The sequence below is a fragment of the Mustela nivalis genome (assembly GCF_964662115.1).
Source record: "Mustela nivalis genome assembly, chromosome: 8".
In the NCBI taxonomy this organism is placed as follows: Eukaryota; Metazoa; Chordata; class Mammalia; order Carnivora; family Mustelidae; genus Mustela; species Mustela nivalis.
The window spans coordinates 27,626,245-27,642,452 of NC_139027.1; positions in this window are offsets into that span (position 1 = coordinate 27,626,245).

A 16,208-nucleotide genomic window follows, 5' to 3' on the forward strand; every position below is an offset into this window, starting at 1 on the left:
CTTCTGCCTTTGGCTCAGGTCATGATCCCAGGGTCCTGGAATCGAGCCCCACATCAGGCTCTCTGCTCAGCAGGGATCCTGCCTCCCCCTCTCTCTGTGCCTGCCTCTCTGCCTACTTGTGATTTCTGTCAAAGAAATAAAATATTTTTAAAAATTAGGATATTTGCTATTTCTCACTCAGTGGGAAGATTTCACAAAAATTTTAACTTTGCCATCTCCCTGCTTTGTATACTACTGCTATCAGTTATTTTTATTTTTTTAATTTTTTTTTTTATTTGACAGACAGAGAGAGAGAGAGAGAGAGAGGCTGACTCCCCGCTGAGCAGGGAGACTGACGGGGGTTCTATCTCAGGATCCTGTGATCATGACCTGAGCCAAAAACAGACGTTCAACCGACTGAGCCACATAGATGCCCCAGTTATTTTTATTTTTAAGTGATTTTTATTAGAGTTGCAAATAGTAATTATTTAGAGTTACCCACATATTTGCCTTTTCTAGTGCTTTTTACTCCTCCCAGCTACAAACTGATCTTTTACCGAGTTACCAATGCTAGGAAGACAGGCCAGTTCCAGCCCCTTGGTCGTAGACAATAGTAGTACTGGTGCAGTGAGTGGGTTGTTTTTACATATATCTTCTATCAAATGAATGAAATCCCTCAGGTTTACAAGCTTGTGGACATTTTTAATTATAAATGGGAGTCTAATTTTATCACTGCTTGGTTTATCTATTGGGATGCTCAAAGGGTGTTTTCTAATCTCTGTTCTGCTCAGGTACAAAATTGCGCTCAAAGCTACACTAGTATTAAACCAGTTATATTTTTAGAATGCTACTAAATTATCGTGGAGTATCTTTTTCTGTACATGGCTAATTTCAGATTTTTTTAAAAGAAGTATATCCATATGCATGAATGAGATCAACGGGTAATTTTCCTCTCATGCCTGGCATATTTATTGTCAAGCAGTGGTATTATTGTCATTATTAAACTTTGAAAGCTACTGTTTCCATTCCATGGTGTACTGACTGTTGCCTGCCTTCCCCCTACCTGAAGGAAATAGGATCTTTACAAAAATTTAACTTTTTCAAGAGGCACCTGAGTGGCTCAGTGGGTTAAAGCCTCTGTCTTCAGCTCAGGTCATGATCTCAGGGTCCTGGTATTGAGCCCCGCATTGGACTCTATGCTGGGTGGGGAGCCTGCTTCTCCCTCTCTCTCTCTGCCTGCCTCTCTGCCTACTTGTGATCTCTGTCTGTCAAATAAATAAGTAAAATCTTAAAAAAAATAATTTAACTTTTTCATTTCCTCTGTTTTTCTTAACCTTTGATGAAAACATTGGAGTTTGTTTAAATACCTCTCTGGCCTCCAAACTCTGCTCCTACTTTTAGGGAAGATGGATTAGTACTTACTGGAAATTTCCTTATAATATATGCCTCATATAAGTGTCTTTTCTATTAATACATTGCTACTAATCTTCAGAAATTGCTAGCAGTTGGCAGAGGGGGCTTGAAAGTAGTCCCAACTGACTCCCACAATGGGATTCTTCTCAGTATCCAACAGCTTCTATACAATTAGGGTAGTAAGATTTATGTCACAGAGTTCTTTGGAAGATTTATTAAGATAGAGCACATGAAATATCTGTCTCATGGTCATATATCAAAATTTTTCAAAGCAGCTCTGGGAGATAAGTATTCTGATTAGACACATGGAGAAATAAGGCTCAGTAAAGTTAAGATATTTCCTCAAAGGCAGAGTCAATGTGTGGAGCTCAGATTCAAATACACACCTACCTGACTCTAAAAGGAGGCCCTCAGTCCCAATGTTCTGCATTTTCATATGGTTTACAGGGCTTGGTCCAGTTCCGGTCACCCAGTAGCCCTAAAGTAAATGAGGATAAGCCTAAATGGTCCAGTGGTCTCTGTGTTATGGCATAATAAAAGAAATAAAAGGATTGTGGAGTTTGAACAAATAAGTAGATACTCAGTTTCTTCATCTGTAAATTGTATCTATAAAGTCCAAATATTCCTTGAAATTTCTTCCGTATATTTGTCATTCTCTGTATTCTTTCTACAAAAAGAGGACAGTAGTATTTAAAATTATTATTATAGGATAACAATTTAAAAGGGTTATACAAAGGAAAACACTTGGTACAGCTTCTAGGCCATAGAATTTTTCCTTTAAAAAAAAAAAGTATCTGAGAGCAAGCAAGCATGAGTTGGGGGCAGGGGAGAGCAGAAGGATTCTCTGGACAGGCAGACTCCCTGCTGAGCACAGAACCCCCCACCATGTGGGGCTCAATCCCAGGACCCTGAGATCATGACCTGCGCCAAAGTCAGATGCTTAACTGACTGAGCCCCACAGGTGCCCCAGCCATAGAGATTTTCTTAATGAATGTTCTTGTTTGTCCCTGAGGAACCAGGGTGCATCATGAGGGTACTGAATGCCTTCACCTAAGACTGTCTTGGGACTAGGGAGAAGCACACTTTGATGAGTGTGCAGGGAGGAGGCTGGGGCAAAGTGGGATCCTCAGCTTTGTGATCTTCAGCTCCCAGGCTGTATACTCATTGTTCTAAGACATTTAAGTTCATATTTAAGTTCATATATATATATATATATATATATATATATATAAAAACTTTATGTATATATAAACACACATATATGTTTATAAATATATATGTATATATATTTATTTATATAGTTTATATATAATGTATATATGTAAATATGTATGTATATACATGTATATACATATATTTAATATATAATATATAAAATGTATATAAATGTAAATATATGTATATATACACATATATTATATATACATATATATACATATATTTATTTATATATTAGTATTATATACTTACCTATTATGTATTAAATAATTATTATTTAAATATATATAAAAATATGTATGTGTATATGTATATTCTACAAAAACATGAAAAAATTTCAGCCTGAAGAAATTCTAAAGCATGTTTAGAAAAAAACTCCTTGCTGTCTACAGCTGTATATTACATTCCAACAAAGTCAGTATCCACCCTCTTGAAAATGAAACACTCAAATTAACTGTTTCCTTTATTTGGTTTCATAAAGCAAACCGCAAATTAAAAAGTAGGTTCATTAGTCCCCAAACCAACAATGTATGTTGGCAGCTCTTTCTCCATATATCATTCTTTCTGATTTATTTGATCAGAAAGACAGTCCACGTTCCCTGGGAAATGTCTCTAGCAAAACTAGAGAAGTATAGTTTTCTAGGGCTTCAGATACCCTCTATCTTCAGTTCTACTTTTTAGTAGAGACAAGCTTGCACAGGTCAAATGCTTTTTCAAATCAGTGAAGACAAGAGGTCGAGATGGTCATTGCAAACAATAGCATTACACCTGCACTTAAAAATCCAAAAGCTTATGTGACCCTGCACAGAAACTGGTGAGAAAAAGGATGCCTTCCTCTTCCTGCCTTACCCCTTGGCCTCCTGCCATTGCATTCTGTTTGCTGACTCCAAGAGAAATCTTTATAGTTTGTCACAGGAACTGTTATGGCTTCCTTATTTTTGTTTGCTGGGAATCCATTCCCCTAGCTGCTAGTATCCCTCATCCTGCATTATTTTTCTACATAGCACTTTTATACGTATCTAACATACTGTGGCATTACTGTCTCTCCTGCTAGAACTAAGCTCTGCAAGAGTGGTGATTGTTTGGTCTTTCTTTAGTTGTTGTTCTTTGATATCCAGCATTTGGAAAGGAAAAGTGCCCATGCATAACAGGTTCTTTAAAAATTTGAATGAATGAATAGATAAATGCATTTTTAAAGATTTTTATTTATTTATTTGACAGAGAGATTACAAGTAGGCAGAGAGGCAGGCAGAGAGAGAGGGAGAAGCAGGCTACCTGCTGAGCAGAGAGCCCGATGCAGGGCTTGATCCCAGGACTCTGGGATCATGATCTGAGCCAAGGGCAGAGGCTTAACTCACTGAGCCACCCAGGCGCCTGATAAATGAATATTTTATATGTGAAGGGGTTTTCACTCTCTGCTTAGTGTGGGAGAAACTAGCAGCTTACATCAACTTATTTCTGTTCATTCTTTTTCATTTGTTGCATATGTTTATATTTAAATCCATGAAGAAAATTACACGGTTCTCATTTTATGAATGCATTCAGCTATTCGTTTGGTAAACTGAACACCACTGGGCAGTAATCATCCTGTCATAAGGCTCTTCTGCTGTCTTTATAGAAAGTTGAGCAAGAAACAAGTTCAGATGCTACTACAGAAAAGTGTAGTCTCCTCTAGTTAAGATCCTGGTGTACCAAAGTGGGAAATCCAGCCACATAGCCCCCCTCGGTGAATGTCATTTTGCAAGGGTTGTGTCTTAGGTTGGAAGGTGGGGTGCGGGCCTGCTTAGTGGTCATCTGCTTAATTAGTAGTGGATCATCTGGCCAATGACAGTCCCTGGAGAATAAGCATAAAGATTACTAGTCAGCTTCCTGGGACTTTCCTTAGGAGACATCTGGAGTCTATCTTTTGTCCTTTCATAGTCTGTTCTCTGCTTCCGTCCTGCTCCCTGGAACATTAATGCCACCTGGCACGCAAGGACCACCACTGTACCTAGAGATAAGAGAGAGTTGCCAATGACTGGAGCCTGGAGCTCTGAGGATGATTCGAGCACCTTCTTCATCCTAGTTCTGAACTCCAGAGTTCTAGAATTTGACAGTAAAAAAAAAAGAAACCTGTATCTTGTTTAAAACTTTATCACTTGAGGATTTTTTAATAACCATAAACAAAATTACTCCTAACAAATATAGATTGAAATCCAGGCTCTGTCATTTGTTAACTTTATGAATATGCACATGAATTTAACATAGTGTCCTTAGTTTTCTCCTTTTTTTGAATAAAAATAGAATACCCAATATACAAGTTTATCATGAGGATTAAATAAGATAACTGATCTTAAAAAGCATTTACCATTGTGTCTGATGATGCCAAGTAAATAGTCTGTAAAAGTAGATGTTATTTCTATTGTAGACATAATAATCCTTATATCACATGGTTTAAATAGAGACTCGGGGATTTTTTAAAGGTGTCCAGTAAAATATATATTATTATTTTGCTTTTAAAACTTATGTGCTACCTTTATATCTTAGAGGATCATGGTATCCCTTTTATTGGAAGAAGATTTAAATTTTCTGCATCTCATAGCAGAAGTGACTTTCTCTAGCAAGTTACCAATCTTATTCACACAAGTCTTATGGTCAGGAAATGAACCAAATATCTCAAACCAACACAGTTATTGCAGTTTGTGCACATTAAAGCACAAATACGTGTCTTGAGATCCAATGTCTTTAGCACAGAAAAATGAGGGACATAGCCTTGATTTTTTATTACAACTACAATATTCCCAAACAAAATAGAGTGAGTTAGGCATATTATCAGAGCATTGAAAATATAGCTAGAATAAAAGATAAGACCCAACAGGGAAAGTTAACATGTAGGCCATGAGATTCAATTCAAGAACTGGTATTCGGTAGCAGATGTGTTTCCAAGTTTCGTAGCAGACCAATTATAATGGGAAACCATACCAGTCCATGAGAAAAAGTATATCAGTTTTTTTGGAGGAAAAAAAAAAGTTCTATCACATAAGAATTTCATTTCACACTAAGAATTAAGAAAAAAGAAATCTTGTCTCTAGAGAGTTATAATATTGTGAGCTATCACCAATCTCAGAAGAGTAAAGAATTAGGACTCAACTGGTGGGGTGGGCACCAGGTGGTACAGTCAGTTAAGCCTCCGACCCTTTGTTTCCACTCAGGTGGTGATCTCAGAGTTGTGAGATCAAGCCCCATATGGGGCTCCATGTTCAATGTGGAGTCCACTTGGGACTTTCTCTCCCTCTGCTCCACTCCGCACCTACCTCAAATACATAAATAAATCTTTTAAACATATTTAGGACTTAACTTGGGTTCTCTTTTATCACCTGACACTACTAACTAACCTCAGCTATCCCTGCAGAAAGCCCTTCTTCCCTTTTACCTAGTGACAGCTTTAATAGATACGTTTGCTCCAGGGGATATTTATGTGAGGTGCGTGAGTGTGAGTGTGTGTGTGTGCACATGTGCACATTCACGTGCGTAGTATGAAAAGTAATGTGTAGGAGGACTTCAGTTACATGAAATGATGTCGCATGTGTTAAGAATCCCTTTGCCAATACTACTTCCGACCACATACCACTTATTACACCCTAAAACCAGAAACAAACAAATTGACCCTCTTTTTTACTGTGATGATCGGGAAAATTGAACTCAGAATAATCACGAATTTTAATTTATGTTACATTTAAATTACAAGAATTGAGTCTTCCTTTTCTCCAAGACATAGGCAATATAGTCCATGAAACTATAGCTAAAAAGTAGCCCAGCTTCAAGATTCTGTCTGAATTCATGTAAATAGAAATTTGGAAATTGTATTTTAAAAGTTCATAAGTGTTCTTTACAGATTGGGGAATATTTGAATATATATTATTTATTAATATTTATCCATGCTATGTGAAAATGGCATACACAGGAGGACAGCTTATTTCTAAAAGTTATTTTGGGTAACAGTCATAAAGGCTTTTTTTTTATTTGAATTAGAAGTAAATATAGTTATCTGGGCCTTTATTTTTCTTCTGGGACTTATTAAAATGCTCAGGATAAAATATACATGTCAGTTCCTATATTCTTACATTCAAAACTGGAAAACCAATTGGTTAGGGGAGTGCTACTTTTCATCACATTCAAAAGGAAGAGACATTCCACAAACCAGCGTAAATCTGCCATAAATCCCCTCTATTTACTCTCCCGCATCAGCAATTTTGGAAAAGCTTTCCACTGTCTTTTTCATTTGGTTTTGGCATGAGAAGCCAAAACCAAAAAAACTTTCAGCTCATCCACTGAAGCCATCTTTCCAGAATGTATAATTGAAGGACTTATCATTTGCTGAGCTATTTAAATTCTGAAATTTCTCAAGAGATACTAAAGACACTGATGCTTTCAGACAATCTTCATGTTTTATAAGTGCTATGTTGGGTTATCTTTACCTTTACACCGAATCACAGCTCAAGACACACTGGCAGTGCAATTCTGGAAGAACTGAGATCTTTCTTAGGCATCCAAAGATCATATAGAAGATTATGTACATCTAAGTACAAGCAGCCAGAATTATGCCTGTAGGCTCTACTGTAGTTTTGGTACAAGGGTACCTGACCATTTTTTAAAATGAAACAAAATAGGTTTGTCTGTGGTCTCCTAGGGCTCTGCTTCTGCCAAAATGCTTGGCTGGCCAGCGGAAGACTTGAATACATGATGGCATGTTCAACTCTGGGAGTGTATACTCTCCATGCATCCAGCCCAAGTGTTATATAACAAGGGACTTGTGTGCTGCTGAAAATAGCAGGGCACCCTGAGCAGCATCTCCTAAAATGAAACTTGGTCAGTCCTTCTTTATGTTTGGGTGATTGCATGAGAATGTTCTTAACCCGAAGTCTTACAAGCTGACCGAGTCCTCTGAACACCATGGATACACTCGAAGCACAAACAGAAGAGGAAAAGAAGTGTGATAATCTAATGAGTGGAGACCTAATTTCAAACCACATAGTAGTAATTATTAGCTGTGGAATCTTAGACAAAACACGATTCCTCTAAATGCAATTATTCTTCTTCTATAAAATGGGTGAAATGATATTTGCGTTATTGATATCACTCAGTTGAGGACAAATATTATTTATCTTTTTAAAAAGATTTTATTTATTTGAAAGAGAGTGAGAGAGCACAAGTGGGAGGTGAGGCAGAGAGGAAGGGAGAGAATCTCAGGCAGACTCATGCTGAGAAACACCACGAAGACAAATAATATTTAAAAATGGATAATTCGGGTGCCTGGGTGGCTCATTTGGTTAAGCATCTGCCTCTGGCTCAGGTCATGATCCCAGGGTCCTGGGTTCAACTTCCACACCCTGCTCCATGCTGAGCAGGGAACCTCCTTCTCCCTCTCTCTCTTCTCCTCCCGCCCCACCCCTGCTCATGTGCGCTCTCACTCCCTCTCAAATAAATAATAAAAATCTTAAGAAATAAAAGTGAAAGTGGGTACTATATGGCCCAAGACTGTAGCTATTATAGAGATGGTATATTTTGGACATGGTAAGTCTCTAAATATTTGCTAATTTGAACAGGAAGATGGATGTCACGTAAAGCCTAAATTTAAAGCCCTATATTAATGTGCTGCCTTGACATCTGGTAAATGTCAGGGCGCTACAAATAGCCTAATGATAAACTCCCTTCCCTACTCTGCTCTGCTTGGCCCTAGCCAAACAACCCTCCTCTCAGGGGGAACAGGTTTGGCTTCTGCTTATCTCTGAGTGGCAGGTTTCTGTTCATTGCCAGCACTTGGAATTATTCAAACAAGTTAATTACATCCTCCTGCAGGGATCAGGAGCCTCCTCACCCTCTTGATACTGCAAAACCTGCCTCCCATAGTGCTTGTTCGCTTTGCAACCCCACGTGGCCCTGCACGGTATGTGGTGTCCTCTGCACTAGAATGAGAGTGTATGTGATTAATAAATTGGTGATTAGTAGTGATTATGGTGATTTATAATTGGTGTTGTATGTGACCATAGCCATCCCTATAGCCATAAGATGGGAATTCCTCCCTCAACGGGGTGAGTAGGAAGAGATTTTTAAGAAACAGTGGTGGGGGGGGTGAATTAAAGAAAGTGAGCAGATAGGGAGAAAGGAAGGAAAAGTAAGAGAATGCAAAAAATGGGAGATAAAATAAAGTTAGACTCTAGGTGGAGTGGTATTAAATGGCCAGCCAAAAGTGACTCGGAAGTCCCCGCATCTGGAACACCTGGCTTGTTCAAATGGACAGAGACCTAACAATATTTTCAACATAAGTCTCTATAGAGATTGATGAGAACATTTGCTCAAATACAAAATCGAAAATTGGCAGTTTGGTTTCTTCATAGATGAAAAGAAAAGTAATAGAAGTAAGGTCTTGCATGCATTTATTTTAAGACAGATTTCATAAGATCAGCAATATAACCGGTGTCATTTGGTGTATCAGTGTGGGTTGAGGAATGTGGGCAGAGAGCCTGGTTCTCATGAAGAAATCTCACTTCTCTGGAGGCTGACATTTAGCGATTTTGTATTAGTTATGTCATCTTTGAAATGCTCAGAGGACAGGAGGGCTTCGTAAATACAAACTTAATTAAATGTGAAAACTTGGTGGTGGATTTGAGATGAAGAGGTGGGGAGAGCTCACACTGCCATGTTCATCAAAGAATCAGGATGGTTAAATAAATGGGAAAGTCATGATAAATCCCCTGCTGAAGTTCACTCTATTTTAGGAAGGTGGTGCATATAATTAAAGTTCTTATGAAACAGTCCTCTCTTTCTCTACAAGGAATAATCAGGACAGGAGCAGCAGAATTTTCTTTACTCTAGCTTCCTTAGAACTGAATTAAAGTAAATAACTTTTGACTTACAAAATTTTAGATCCTTGCATTAGTGAAATAACTGTCCTCTGAACCAAAACCCCCTGAATTTATATCCCTATCTGCCATTATGCCAGAATATGACCTTGAGCAAGTAGCATTCTCTTTCATGTAACTGAAGAAATGGGCAGCTTGTGGGAAGTCTCTGAATCCCCCTTAACCCAAGTGTGCAGCCACATCTCTATAGTTAATTTTTTTTTTTGTTTTAGATCATATGTATATCTATGTATATATTCATCAGTGTCCTCCAGGATGTCCAACACTCAATAAGTACTACTTCTTTTCCCTTCCTACCATTAATTCCATCTTTAAAGGATTCCAGTAAGAGCAAATATTGAGGTGTCCTAGTTACAACAGATCACCCTGCTCTCCCCATACTAATCCCTTTCTCATTCTCCAAGCTTTCCCAGGATATGGGATGTTCATCCTCATTTCAGGAGGTCAGAGATCCTACTTCTGTAAATGGCATCTCATCAATCTGGGCTGTAGAGTGATAGTGCTGGATGCTGGGCTGATATTTTAACTGCTTCTCTGCTGTGAGTTAAGCTTAAAGGAAGCATTCCCCAAACTCATTCTACTGCTCTTCGATTGCTTATGTGTTAAATTTTCCTTTTTCTTTCTTTCTTTCTTTCTTTCTTTCTTTCTTTCTTTCTTTCTTTCTAAGTTTAAAGAGATATTCCTCAAACAGCCCAATAGAAAGCAAGGCCTTATGAGGGAACAGAAAGTAAGCCAAGTGAGTTTTTATTATAATCATCAATTGTGTGTGTGTGTGTGTGTGTGCACATTCATCTGTCTGTATTGGGGTAGGGCTGAGTGTGGTTTTGAAAGAAGAGATAGAGAAAGGATGGAAAGGCATCACAAGTCACACCAGAGGAAGACTTCTGGCTTTGAATTTTCTTGTGTGTAGTTTATTTCTAGGCATTCTCCAGTGATTATATCAACACTCTTAGCATTCTCTCTGTGTCTGTCGGACTGTTCCTTGCCCCTACCAGAAACCTCCAGCAGCATATACTCCAGTGCTTATTTGTTTATCAGTATGGTTGAAATCTGTTAAAGACAAAACAGCAACAAGAACAAAATGCATGACACACCTGCACTGCTGCCCAACTTAAAACCAGTTCCTAGTCTGTCCGAAGCAGTTCCACTTGTTTTTTAAAACTGGTCACAAATACATTATAGATTTTAGAGAAGCCAGAAATTAGCACCTGATCTCAAGTGGCCCTAACGTAAGCTTATGATAGAGATGGAAGAGAATAAAAAGGAAAATGAAAGTTTTGTTGGGAGGCCCAGAAAGGGAGACAATCCTTGTTTGATCTTTTTTTACTTTGCTATTGAACAGAAAGAAAACAGCATTTCTTTGAGAATAGTATTTTTTTTTTGATTGACTGAAGTTTCTTAAATTTGCATATAACTATAGTGGAACAGGGATTTTGTATTCTTTGAGAATGTCGTGCTGAAGTTTCTTGAATTGGCATATAACTGTAGTGGACCAGGGATATTGTATTCTTTGGGAAAGTCATGCTGAGGGAGGTGAAAGTGGACGCCATTATTACTTGAAACCAGATTTGATGCTTGACAAAGACCTTTTTGTTTCATTTGGTTGACATTTATATCAGTGTTTCCGTTTTTGAAAGGGTAACTAATTCTCCTAGGGGATAACTCACACCTCCAAAGACCCATGTAGCCAAGATACTAAGGTCAGATTTTGAGGATTCCAAGGCCTATACTCCATTTGCTACCCCGCAAATGCCCCATTCTGAGACATTGCAAAGTCTTTGTTTACATCACTATCCAGCCCCATCCATCCGTTCTGATTAGTTTACTTCCAAAAGTAGATTTTCCTGAGCATTTGCAGAGGAATTAAGCACTTCCTTCTACTGCAGTATGACTGTAAGCAGAGCATGAAGCTAATCAATTTTCCCTGGAACTGGATTCTTTCCCAACTGGAGGCTGATTATTTAGGGATCTGGGTGGGCTCCTAAAAAAGACTTAAATAAGAACAGCTGACTGCTTGGTAGATGGCCTCATTCTTGCCTATGCCTATGCTTGGGCACTATCATCTTCAAGATGCTCTTAAGCAGTCTTTCCATAGAAAAATTTTCATCTTTTTAATGCTTCCGCCAATTGAAATTACTTCTTAAGTTCTATATTGAAATAGATGTATCACACTCTAATGAGAAAATGGAGCATATAAAAATAAATAGGATTAGGGCTTTGCCTTCGAAGAGTTACAGTGTGGGGGGAAGAGTTGTCCTGTACACACACCCTGAACATAATTTCCTGGCAATTCTGTTTTACATCATCTACATCCTTATTCCTTCCCCAATGTAAAACCTAACGAACCTCATAAATAATTTATTGTAATGAATCAACCCTCTTTTGCAAGCTAACAATTGCTTTTTAATAAGAAGTCTCTAGATAAAATAATAACCCAAATGAATAATTCCAGAAAAAGGAAATTCAGGAAATCTAGGACATCGTTTAAGGAGGTTTGGTTTGGAAAGGTGACAACACAGCATCCCTCAAGTGATGTCCACCTGCTTTTGTCTATGTGTGTGACTAACTCTGATACGCAGTATGTCATTCTCACAGGCAGTCAACTAAATTTTGATCCAGAAAACTTGATGCACTTCCTGAGTGAGACAGTGACATTATTTTTGATACTCACCTTTTACATATAACTTACTCTGTTTGGTATTTTTACAAAGTGGTGTTTCAGGGGAGAAAAAAAAAAAAAGCAGTCTTTATGTGGCCTGAATAACGTCAGACTTTTCACATTAGTATGCAGGCTCTGGGTTAGGGAACAAGGTTGCCAGCCAACTTGAAGATGTGTTTAGAATACATGCAGTGGTAAGAGCCCTGTCTGTGATTTACAGAAGTTATACAATTTTTTGCTTTTATTAAGCTAGAGCAATTGAAGAGGAAAGATGCCTTGCTTTTTCTTCAGGGAGGAGTGGGTGAGGGGATGCCTAATATCTTAACCCCAAACCAAAATACTGAAGATATGCAAATTTGCCCTTTTAAAATATGAACCAAAATTGTTCATCTCCCCACAAAGAGAAGAGAAAAGAACTCCCAAAGTCATGTTTCTTGAATGCTTTATTGTACAATGACAATTCAATGACCTTTTTGAAATACAGGTGTATTAAGATCAACCTGATTTCTTTAGTCACTGGTAATGTTATGGTAACACATACAAATCAATGAAATAAAAAGAAATAATTTAGATACCTTAAAATAAACTATCCTCTCCATTTTAGTAAACTTCATATGAATGTCTGAATAATAGGGTTTTCCTTCAATCATTCCTTAGAAGTTAATGATTAAAATCTGATTATCTTCTGAAAACAAAATCATAAGATGAGGAAAACAGAAGTTTTCATGTCTACTTTAGAAAGTTAGTAATTTGGGAGGCACTCTAAGGATAAAGGGAAAAGGAATATGATATATAGAAAAGTGAATAAATATTGCTGTGAATATTTTGAGAAAATTGGAAATAAATAAAATATGTATAATAGACTAAGACTACTTAAGTTTCATACTTAGATATGGTTGAACTATAATTCTGAGAAAATGTCAGGATAAATATTATCTTAATTACCTTAATAAAACTTTCAGAAACAAGAATATTTGTGCTACAAACATAGCCTTTAAATATTAAAATCTAGCATTTACATATAATGAGGTTTCAGGAGTGTTTCCCGTTTGAGAGGGTATCTAGGAATCCCTTTGCTTCAGAAATCACTCAAAACTCAAGAGTCTATAGGCAAGGAGAGAGCAACTTCTGAAAATGTGTGATATCAGAATTTTTTCCTTGATTATAAGAGCAAAAATATCCATTTTGGAACATTTATGTATAGATATAATTGAATATATTTCCTTCAACCAAAGATGGCCACTATTAATAGTTTGATTTTACCTTTTAAAATCTTAGAAGACAGTTAAAATATAGAAAATGCTGGGGGCACCTGGGTGGCTCAGTTGGTTAAGCAGCTGCCTTCGACTCAGGTCATGATTCCAGGGTCCTGGGATCGAGCCCCGTGTCGGGCTCCCTGCTTGGCAGGGATCGTGCTTCTCTCTCTCCCTCTGCCTGCCATTCTGCTTACTTGTGCTCTCTCTCTATCTCTCTGTCAAATAAATAGATAAAATCTTTTAAAAAATAAAATATAGAAAATATTAACATATTTTTATCTAAATGTAAACAATAGGTATTTCTTTATAAATGAAGGTTGTAATACAAAGAGATCTCAAATTATATTTTCTGTAAAGAACTCAAGTATAAAAACTCCCTCTCCATTTTGGTTTAGACTCAAGTAGTATCTTTGATCCTGGTCAACTTATGCTTAGAGGAAACCATTACCATGTCTATTTTTTTTTAAATAATTTTTTTTAATAAAGAGATCTAAAATTATATTTTCTGTAAAGAACTCAAGTATAAAAACTCCCTCTCCATTTTGGTTTAGACTCAAGTAGTATCTTTGATCCTGGTCAACTTATGCTTAGAGGGAACCATTACCATGTCTAATTTTTTTTTTTTAATAAAGATTTGAGGAAACTAAGAATGAAAGGGGGATAAATCCAAAAGTATGGCATATTAATATAAATCCTTGTAGTAAAGGGGATATTTTGAACTATAGTTCAGCTCTCAGAAACAGTTTAAAAACAATTCACACAATAAAGTAAAAATCAATCTCACACTGTGCTTCTTATAAATGGAAGGCCATTTCAGTGGATTCATCTTTCATGTACCATGACAGAAAATTTCTCAAATATAACTTAATTGAATCCTCAACCCATGTAAATAAAAATATCATTCCTGATGCTAACACTGCCCCTCAATAACTAAGAAGAAGAAAAAGAATAGCAACCATTTTCATACCTGCCTTTCAACTGCTATTATCAGGAACTTAATTGTGTGTTTGAAATGTATTATCTAATTTAAATTTTAATCTCAAAACAGTATCATGGACATACTTCTATTTTATAGAGCACTGATTCTTTGAAAGATTAAATAATTTGCCTAAGGTCAAACAGCCATTAGATGGAATTGTCAGGATTCAAACTTGGTCTGTCTGGTATCAACACCTGTACTTTTTCCTTCAAGTATCAGTGCATAAGTATCCCGAAATGTCAACAGAGTAGGCAGGCTTTCGATGTGCTATGAGACTTCTGCCAGAAAAATAAAGATCAATATACTCCCTGAAATCCCACTCTCCTAGCACAATCTCTTTTGTTGTTTCTTGGCATAGAAACCTCTAATTTTAAAACAATTACTTTAGAACATGAAAAATCTTTTTTTTTAGGATTTTATTTATTCATTTGACAGACAGCACAAGCAGGGGGAGAGGCAGAGGGAGAAGCAGACTCCCCGCTGGGCAGGGAGCCCAGTGTGGGTCTCCATCCCAGGAACCTAGGATCATGACCTGAGCTGAAGGCAGGCGCTTAACTGACTGAGCCACCCAGGTGCCTCTAGAACATGAAAAATCTGAACAAGCAACACTTAAGGTTGTAGAGGAGCAGAGGATTGCAGCTAACAACAAGACAAAACCCAGTTCCCCTGGAAATGAAACCAGCAAAAGGCGTTAATAGTGCATATGAGATCGAAGAACATTTAGGTACCACTACACACCCCTCAGAATAGTCAAAATCCAGAACTCTGGAAACGCCAAATGCTGGCAAGGATGTAGAGCAACAGGGTCTCTCATTTGCTGCTGGTGGGAGTCCAGAATGGTGCCGCCACTTCAGAAAGACAGTCTGGTGATTTCTTACAGAAAACCGAACATACTCTTACCATCTCCTCTAGAAGCCCCATTCCTTGCTATTCATCCAGAGGAGCTGGAAACTTAAATCCACACAAAAACCTGCACATGGATGCTTATGGCAGATTGATTCACAACTCCTTCAGTAAATGAATGGATAAACCACGGCATATCCAGATATTGAATATTATTCAGTTCTAAAAAGAAATGAGCTATCAAGCCATAAAAAGACATGAAGGAAATTTAAACATGTATTCCTAAATGTAGAAGCCAGTATGAAAAGGCTGCATACCATATGATTCCAACCACATAACGTTCTTGTAAAGATGAATGTATGAAGACAGTGAAAAGATCAGGGTGGCCATGAGTTGGGATAGTGGAGGGTTGAAAAAAAAAGACATGTGGGTGCCAGAAAAGAGGAAGATCTCAGAAATGCACTTGTCCACTCTGTCTTGGCTTGGTCATGTGTATGGTATGTACAGATAGATGAAGCAAAATATAGACCATAAGCATTATTTAGCTATACAAAATTTGCCCAGTACATAAACATTTATTTTGACTTGGGAATTTTCTAAGAGGCCATTTGCATGATTCTCATTTATTGGTTAATCATTCAATCACGTCTTTCCTGTTGGCCTGGGTGAGCACAGTCTGCAGCACAGGGACTGATATGCCATCTGAAAACGGGGCCAGTAATAAGAAACCATTGAGTGAGATTCTTTTATAGGGTTGTTCATGCTACAGAGGCACCAGCAGAGATTGATTTTCTTTTTTAATTTCTAAGTTAACATCTTTCTTTTCTTGCCATCACATTTTTGTCAGTCTTGCCTTACAATACTCTGTATCTGCCAACATTTGGCTGCATCAGATTTATTGTTTTCCCTGCTATTCATTTTGTTGTCGACTTTCTTAATATTTCCAGGCCCAAAATGTT